This window comes from Seriola lalandi, unplaced genomic scaffold, assembly GCF_002814215.2.
Source record: "Seriola lalandi dorsalis isolate HSWRI2012SDOR001 ecotype SW California unplaced genomic scaffold, Sedor1 jcf7180002054826, whole genome shotgun sequence".
Lineage (NCBI taxonomy): Eukaryota > Metazoa > Chordata > Actinopteri > Carangiformes > Carangidae > Seriola > Seriola lalandi.
In genome coordinates this window covers 24,205-32,497 of record NW_019525379.1, presented here as the reverse complement: position 1 = coordinate 32,497, position 8,293 = coordinate 24,205, and the positions used below count along the sequence as shown (strand labels likewise).

At 39.0% G+C, this 8,293-nt stretch overlaps 1 pseudogene across 1 annotated transcript; it reads left to right on the top strand.

The window, feature by feature from the left end:
* Positions 1-1,565: 1,565 nt before the first annotated feature.
* On the top strand, positions 1,566-3,727 carry LOC111669958 (E3 ubiquitin-protein ligase TRIM21-like; annotated as a pseudogene). Its single transcript, XR_015438474.1, has 2 exons — positions 1,566-1,840; positions 2,125-3,727. The product of XR_015438474.1 is annotated as an E3 ubiquitin-protein ligase TRIM21-like (transcript).
* Positions 3,728-8,293: the final 4,566 nt, after the last annotated feature.

Here is an 8,293-nt window from a genome sequence, read left to right as displayed (position 1 = left end):
CAAACATGGTGGAGGGATGAGGCATGGGCCAGGGAAGAACCTGTTAAATGATGCTACAGATCCGGTTAAAGAAGTTTTTTAAATCACTCTACTTGACATTTTTGTCAATATGTACTGAGTGCCATTCTCATTGCCTCTGGGAAAAACCTTCATATACTTTTTCTAACAAAAAGATTACATTGATAAACCGACAACACCCGTCTCAAATGATCATGACAAAACTCCACACAGTGTTACCTGTGAGATCTATGCAGAGCTGCAAGGTGTGTGTGTGTCGCTGGTTGTTATGATGAATCGTGGGATATGGGGGATGCTTGACTGATCTAGAAACTCTTCACTTCAAACTCTTATCTATTGTTGACCAGCTGCAGGACTCTGTGCATGTTTATCAATAAGAGGAAACAAGTAGCAGTAATCTGCAGTGGTAAACATTTCAAACGTGTTGACTGGACAAAATTAACTGGTTAACTAACTAACTGAATAATTAATAAGGATGTAATGTAATCAATCCAAACATTTATCTTCTTTAAAATTAGTGGGAGAAATGTTTAATTCATGTTGTTGTTTTTATTTTTATTAATATTTCATATGGCTCATTAAGACACAAGTTAAAGTAGCTAAAGTTTTTCTAACAGATTTTTCAAATCTCAGGCATCATTTTATTCTGAAAATCCTGTCAGACACAAAGCTGTTATTCAAACAAAAAAAATATATATATACACGCATGTGTGTGTGTGTGTGTGTGTGTGTGTGTGTGTGTGTGTGTGTGTGTGTGTGTGTGTGTAGAGGTTATATGTATATATAAAATGATTACATTATTCTTATGTTATGTATATATAACATTACTGAGGAGGTCAGTGCAAATAAAAAAAAAAACAACTTTATCTTTTGATCAATAAACTCCAATATCCCCATTAGAAAAGTAGAAAGCTTTAAATCTTACTCTCACTCCTATACTGAGAAAGTACTGAAGAAAATCAGACTTCACTGGAATCATCTTTTATTTATTGGAGACATCTACATTAACTATATTTGTAACATCTGCAAACAAGTTGAAACAGAAGAAAAAAGCAATAAAAATCTAAATCACTGCATTAAAACTCAGGTTATTAATTGTCTGATATGCAGTTATGCTGCTGCAACGTTTTTCTTTAAATACACAGCATGTCATTGTGACCTCCAGCTGCAGTTTATGATACGCTCCACTAGAGGGCGTCCTCAGCTCTCACTTATTCTCTACCAACACTGGTTTAGTTTTCATATCACCTGCTGAAACACAACTAAAACTAAAACTTTACATTACATTAAATCACCTTGCACCACATGTAATATGACATTAGATGATGAAGCTGCAGTTACATTGAAGAGGAGTCAGTAAAAACAGATAGAAGAACAGTTCAAATGAGAGATGTGTTTTCGAATTCTGATAAAATTTCCATACATACATACCAAAGAACAGCACTTTGGGAGATATTACATGTGCCCAGAGTGATATAATTAAATCAAGAGAAGCTCCTAACAGATGTGTATAAGAGACAGTCCTCCTCTTTGTCCTGATTTAACCAATAGTGCAGCAGTAACGCAGGATGACATGGTGCTTTTTATTATTCAAGGCTCTTTGAAACTGAATTCTGTTATAAATTTACAGACTGAAATTATGGTATTAACAAGAACCAGTCGCCCTGCAGACTGGTAGAAACAGATCTGTCACATCTGGAAAGGAGCATCTGTAATGAGATGCTTCCATCAGTGATTGTGTGTTTTTCAAACTTTCATTGCAGCTCAGTCTTCCGTCTGTCTCTGTCTCTGGAAGTGTCTACAGCAGAGTCATTTGACCCAGGTGTGATACCGATTAAAACCCTTTCCATTGCTGACAAAAGCCTGATGTTAGTGTGTCTAAGTGGGTTTTTGTCCTGTGGAAAAGGGGCTGAAGTGTCTACAATGCAGTTCATTGAAAAGTTCCTTTGATGTTTGCGTTGTGCCAATTCCTTATTAAATGTGTTCCTCAGTTGTGTGAATGATGGAATCAAGGATAGCGCCCCTTCCACTAATCACAATTTGGTGTAATTAAACAAATAATGAAATTATCTGCATTTACATTTTTTTTCACATTTTTGCCCTCAGTGTGTCGACATGTCTGCTGCCAGCTGTCTGCTGACTGAGGATCAGTTTCTGTGCTCCATCTGTCTGGATGTGTTCACTGATCCAGTTGCCTTACCATGTGGACACAACTTCTGTAACAAATGCATCACTGAACACTGGGATGTTAATGTCCCAAACCAGTGTCCAAACTGTAAAGAGGTTTTCTACATTAGACCTGAGCTGAGGGTCAATACTTTCATCTCTGAGATGGCTGCTCAGTTCAGACAGTCAGTTCAACAGAAAACCAGCAGCAGCAGCTCAGAGCAACAAGCTGCCAAACCAGGAGAAGTTCCCTGTGACGTCTGCACTGGAACCAAACTGAAGGCCCTGAAGTCCTGCCTGGTTTGTCTGACCTCCTTCTGTGAGACTCACCTGGAGCCTCACCTGACCATGTCAGGCCTGAAAAGACATCAGCTGATCGACCCTGTGGAAAACCTGGAAGACAGGATGTCTACGAATCACAGTAACCTGTTGGAGCTGTTCTGCAAGACTGACTAGATGTTTGTCTGCATGTTCTGCACCTATTCAGACCACAAGGCTCATGATGTTGTTCCTCTGAAAGAAGAATATGAAGGAAAGAAGGCTGAGCTGAAGGAGACAGAGGCTGAAATTCAGCAGATGATCCAGAAGAGACGACTGAAGCTTCAGAAGATCAAACGCTCAGTGAAGCTCAGTAAAGAACGAGCAGACAGAGAAACAGCAGAAGGTGTTCAGGCCTTCACTGCTCTGAAGGAGTCTGTTGAGAGAGGCCAGGCTGAATTCATCAGGACGATCAAAGAGAAGCAGAGAACAAGAGAGAAACAGGCTGAAAACTTCATCAAAGAGCTGGAGCAGGAAATCTCTGAGCTGAAGAAGAGAAGCAGTGAGGTGGAGCAGCTCTCACTCTCTGAAGATCACCTGCACCTGATCCAAAGCTTCTCATCCCTGAACACTGCTCCACCCACCAAGGACTGGACAGAGGTCAGTGTTAGTTCTCCATCACATGAGGGGACTGTGGTGAGAGCTGTGATTCAGCTGGAGCAGACGCTCAGTAAACAGATAAAGAAGGTGTTTGAGGCTGAGCTGAAGAAGGTCCAGCAGTATGCAGTGGATGTGATACTGGATCCTGATATAGTACATCCCAAACCCACCCAGTCTAGTGCTAAACAGGAAGTAAAGGAGTTTGATGACTGTAGATGTGTCTTATCAGAGCAGGGTTTCACTTCAGGAAGATTTTACTTTGAGGTTCAGGTTAGCAGGTGGTCTACATGGACTTTAGGAGTGGCCAGAAAGTCCAACATGAAGAGACAAATCACACTGAGCCCCAACAATGGTTTCTGGACTGTATGTTTGAAGCGGACGTATTTTGCAACTGCTGACCCATCAGTCTGTCTCTCTCTGAAGTCAAAGCCCGAGAAGGTGGGGGTGTTTGTGGATTATGAGGAAGGCCTGGTCTACTTTTACGATGTTGATACTGCAGCTCTTATGTACTCCTTTACTGGCTGCTCCTTTACTGACAACGTCGACCCATTCTTCAGTCCCTGTAATAATGATGGTGTTAAAATCCACACCATTGATGATAAGGCTTGTACTTTACAATGAGTAGAAACATTACATTTAATTAGAAACAAGACTAGGTAATTTCCAGTGTTTGATTTGCATTTCATTACCAATATAAAATGTCATATATTATCTAATTTTAGCAAACACTGGTGCTCAGTCATGAGCAGTGGGACAATGGAGGATTAGTTGTTGTAGAGATACGTTTTGACGTCAATATAGAGTTTATTTTTGATATTAGGTTTTATAATAGAAACCCCTTTGTTTTCGCTCAGGAATTTAAATATATGTGTGAGAACAAACCAAGGAAATTACATGTACTACTTAACAACAAAATAAACATGACTTGAGAAAATATAATGAAATGAACTCACTCATCACACTCAGGAACAAAGCTGAAATGACAGAGGGAAGCAGCTGAACTGAAGGGCAAACAGAGAATGAGCTCAGGACACAGAACAACGAACATTCAAGGCACCTGTGTGAGCTGCCCAGTTAGCACACCTGTCCTCCTGCTGCTCCTCGGTCCAGCAGTCATGTGACCCCAATTCCAAAAGTATATGTTATTATTTAAGTAAAAAAAATATTTAAATTCCCAAACTAACAGATTAAGTAACCTTAATCAAATTAAGAAGTTGATGAAAAGTTACGTATGAATTGCAAGACTCTATAATAATTCCAGTGTTCATTGAAAATTTAAATTAGTTTCTGAGCTGAATTGAATTTCAATTCTTCTTTCAGTGGGACAACAACACACGCAAAGTGTTTACAGTGTTTTGGCATCATCGGCTAATGAAGAACGAGCTCACAAACATCAACATACAATTGCATTTAGCACAAATTGGACAATGAAATTAGGCAATACCCCCTAAACTGGCATTTTTCAGTATACAATGTGAACAACTGCAGAAGAATTAAACTTCATGCACAGACCATCTTCAAATCTTAGATCAGACACATATCTGTAGTCTGATCTAGTGTAGGGATGGAGATGGAAAAGAAAGCTTTCATGTTTCCAGCTCCTGCTGCAGAACGGTTTGCAGAGGGGAAATTAACTTAAGGAACTCTGAATTCAAGGGTGTTGTGACTCATGATCCCTTTACTGTTTCTGTCCTTAGTTTATTTTAACTTTCACACACTGTCACTTGGTTTTTAGTTTTGTTTTATTTGTGTGCCAGATGTTGTCCTGTCTTAAACTTATGATGCTGCCATCCTGACCAGTGATTTACCGGGCTAAATAAAGGCTATAATACAACAAAATTAAATAAAATCAATACAGTTTTTTTCACAGGCTGAGTAATACTCCACATGAATTTTATGTGTACATGTGTTGTTGGAGTTTCCCTATAAAGAACTGGTTTGTCGGATACACAGCGCTGGGCTGCAGAGGGCAGTGTGCACCATTTTGTTTTTTTTTAGATGCATCTGTCTTGGTTACTTGAAGTTACCCAGTAACTAGGGCCCAACGTGTTACTACGTGTTCGGATCACTAACAGTTTCCTTTATCGATTAGTGAGGACTGGCAAATGTGCAGGATTTGATTCAACATGCGCTCCACTTTTTAACGGCTTATTTTACGTGTTTCCTCTATCAAATCTGGCAACCCGGCGGCCAAAGGCTAAGGTACTACTGGCTGCAGCTGTTTTAGCCTGCTGACTCCCAGTAAACAGCTCATGACAAGCGGCTGTAGGTGTTTACACTGCCATGCTAACGCCTGGATGACCTGACGGACCCACGGATAACAGGTAAAAGCATTTACCTCACTAATTACCGCTCCTGTTGGCCGATTGTCACGCTACGAGATGCTAGCATGTAAATAAGCTAACATTATTTATCCTAATACAGATCGCCGTTGCCCGCAGAGCTAATGCTAACCGCTAATCTACGGTTTATATTCTTGTTGTTTTTAGCTAGCGGGCTAATTTTTTAAAACTTCCATTCCTCGGTTCTGAGGCTGAATCACGTAAAAGCCCCAAAATCTCTCATACTTTAATTCACAAACGGCTAATGTTGGTAAGCAATCAGTTTAGTTGTATATAAACCAAAATTATATCTTGCCACCTGTAATGTACGCAACGGAAATCGCATTTAAAAGCTTTTTTTTTTGTTGTTGCTATAATCGATAAAGCTAATTTTTAAACCAAGCCCCGAGGTAACGAAAACGCGACGCCAGACTCCATTCATAAAAATGACAAGTTAAATTTAATGTTGAGAAACTTTAAAGTCAACGCTGCCTTCTATAGTTGTGCCCTTGAAAACACTGTTGAAGACTTATAAACCTTCAAAACCTCAGGGTATTTTTTTAATTAAAGAAACAATGAGCATAGATTATTGTTTCGCCTCCACTTCTGTAGGTGGAGAGAAAGAAAAGTTTCAAAACAACCGAGATTTTATTAGATTAAAACTAAAGGAGAAGGACAATTTACATCCCGAATGCATCTTTACACCCAAAATATTGTATCAATCGATCAATATCTATTTATTGTGCTTAGCAGCAGTTTTAATAAGCAAACAAACATTTAAGTGTCACATTTTAAAACAGAGTTTGGTATGATGTTTCTACACACCAAAGGAAGCAGCTGCCTTTGAGCCAGATATAAATAAAGCAGAAGATTCAACCTTAAAGCTTAATGGCATTATTATATGCAGCACTTTGGATGGTCTGTATTATTATAAATAAAGTTTATTTTTTAAATCTATTTTAGTTACAGTGGTAAGTTATTGCACCAGAGTATGTTCCAGATTGTTTATCGATAAAGATTTTATTTTGAAAATGCTCCCAGGAAACCTCGCCCTTAGCTGCGGCTCAGTTGACACATCCTTGTTTTGTGTTAAAGGTCAGTTGACTTTAGTTTTCTGATTGAAGTCCTGCATTGTGCTTTGTGTTAAAGGCCTTCACACCCGACTGTCTGATTCAGAGATCAGAGCCTGATAAGGTGAAGTTATTTATAGGTCAAAGGTGGTCGTGGTCTGTACGCTGTGGCTTGCGTCATGTGTGCAGCCCTGAGGAGAAGTAGTGGTGTGGTGTGATGGTCACTATTGAGCTGTGGATCCTCTTAGCGGTGGTTTTAGCGTTCAGCTTCTGAAAGATTTTTATTGATCCGTTGAAACCAGGAGGCAGGAGTGGTGTCTTCTTTCACTTCACCCGGTCCATCTGATCTCCCCTGCCATCTGTCCTTTTTAGTATTTGAAAGAAGTGTCTGTCTGTCTGTCTCTTGGTTATTTTCTAATATATCTTTCTTACTTAATTAAGCAATAGACTGACACATGTCACAGCTTTAATCTCAGTTTTTTGTCTTGCCTTATATGACCTCCATCAGACCAGGTTCAGGTTACATCCCTGTTTATCCAGAGTCATATAAAATATCAAACATTTATCTGAAACTTGTGAGGTCACTGTGACCTTTGACCATCAAACTCTAATCAGTTCGTTCTTGAGTCCAGGTGAACATTTTTACCAAATTTGAAGTAATTCCCTCAAGGTGTTTCTGAGATATCGTGTCCATGAGACTGGGACAGACGGGGCAGACAACTCAAAAAAACAACATGGCTGCTGCTCTGACTGGCGCCTGCATGGAGGAATAAAAATGGCCATTTGTTATACTTTTCACAGACTGAAGCAGTGACCTGGGATAAACTCATGTTTTCAGTCTCAGCCGGTCGAAACATTGGAAGTCTGACACTGCTTTGCTTTGATGTGAAAGGCTGGACATTTGTTTCTGTAATAAGTTAACATTTTTCATCATACAAGTGGCGGCGGGAAAGTGAGGTTTGAAGAGAAGATTAAAAAAATAGAAGTATTTGTTATGAGGGAATAAAAAACCTTTTATTCATAGGGTGTTATCAGACTCAGCTTTATTGGCTTAAGTGTGTTTGTTCATCCAAGGAAATTGACTCCGGTTTCCAGCGGCTCTCAGTGTATCAACACACTGTACCCATCACCGGACACAGTGTCCGGGGAGAGACTCAAGGACATACAGCGAAAACAAAGGACAACAAAGCTGAGCAGAGATAAATAAACATCAACATGAGGCTGTTATATACAACAATAGACACAACATGCAATATGTGTATATGAGACAACCAGAAGGAAACAGGTGACATTTATATTAATTAGGTTGTGTAAGTTACTTTATATCCATCCATATTCACACATATATATATATATATATATATATGTGTGTGTGTGAAGTATATTCTTATTGTTTATAGTATTTTATATTTTATCTTATTTATTTTAGATTCTGTTTCTACTCTTATTTTATTTCTTATTACTTATATACTAATATATTATTTTCCCCTTCTGCTGCTGTGTCAAATTAGAATTTCCTCCACGGGGATCAATAAAGGTTCATCTTATCTTATCTCATATACATACAGTATGTGGTTGTGTACAGTATGTGGTTGTGTACAGTATGTGGTTGTGTACAGTATGTGTACAGTGTAAACAGCCTCCTTTGTTGCACTGATATGCTGCCGTGAACAAAACTGGGCTGTGACTGATAATTATTGTCATTGTTAATTATCGAGTCTCGTGCGAGAACGTTTGCTCTTAAGTGATTTAAGGGAAGTTTTCTCATATTTATAATTTTCAGTAAAACTTTTAAACCTC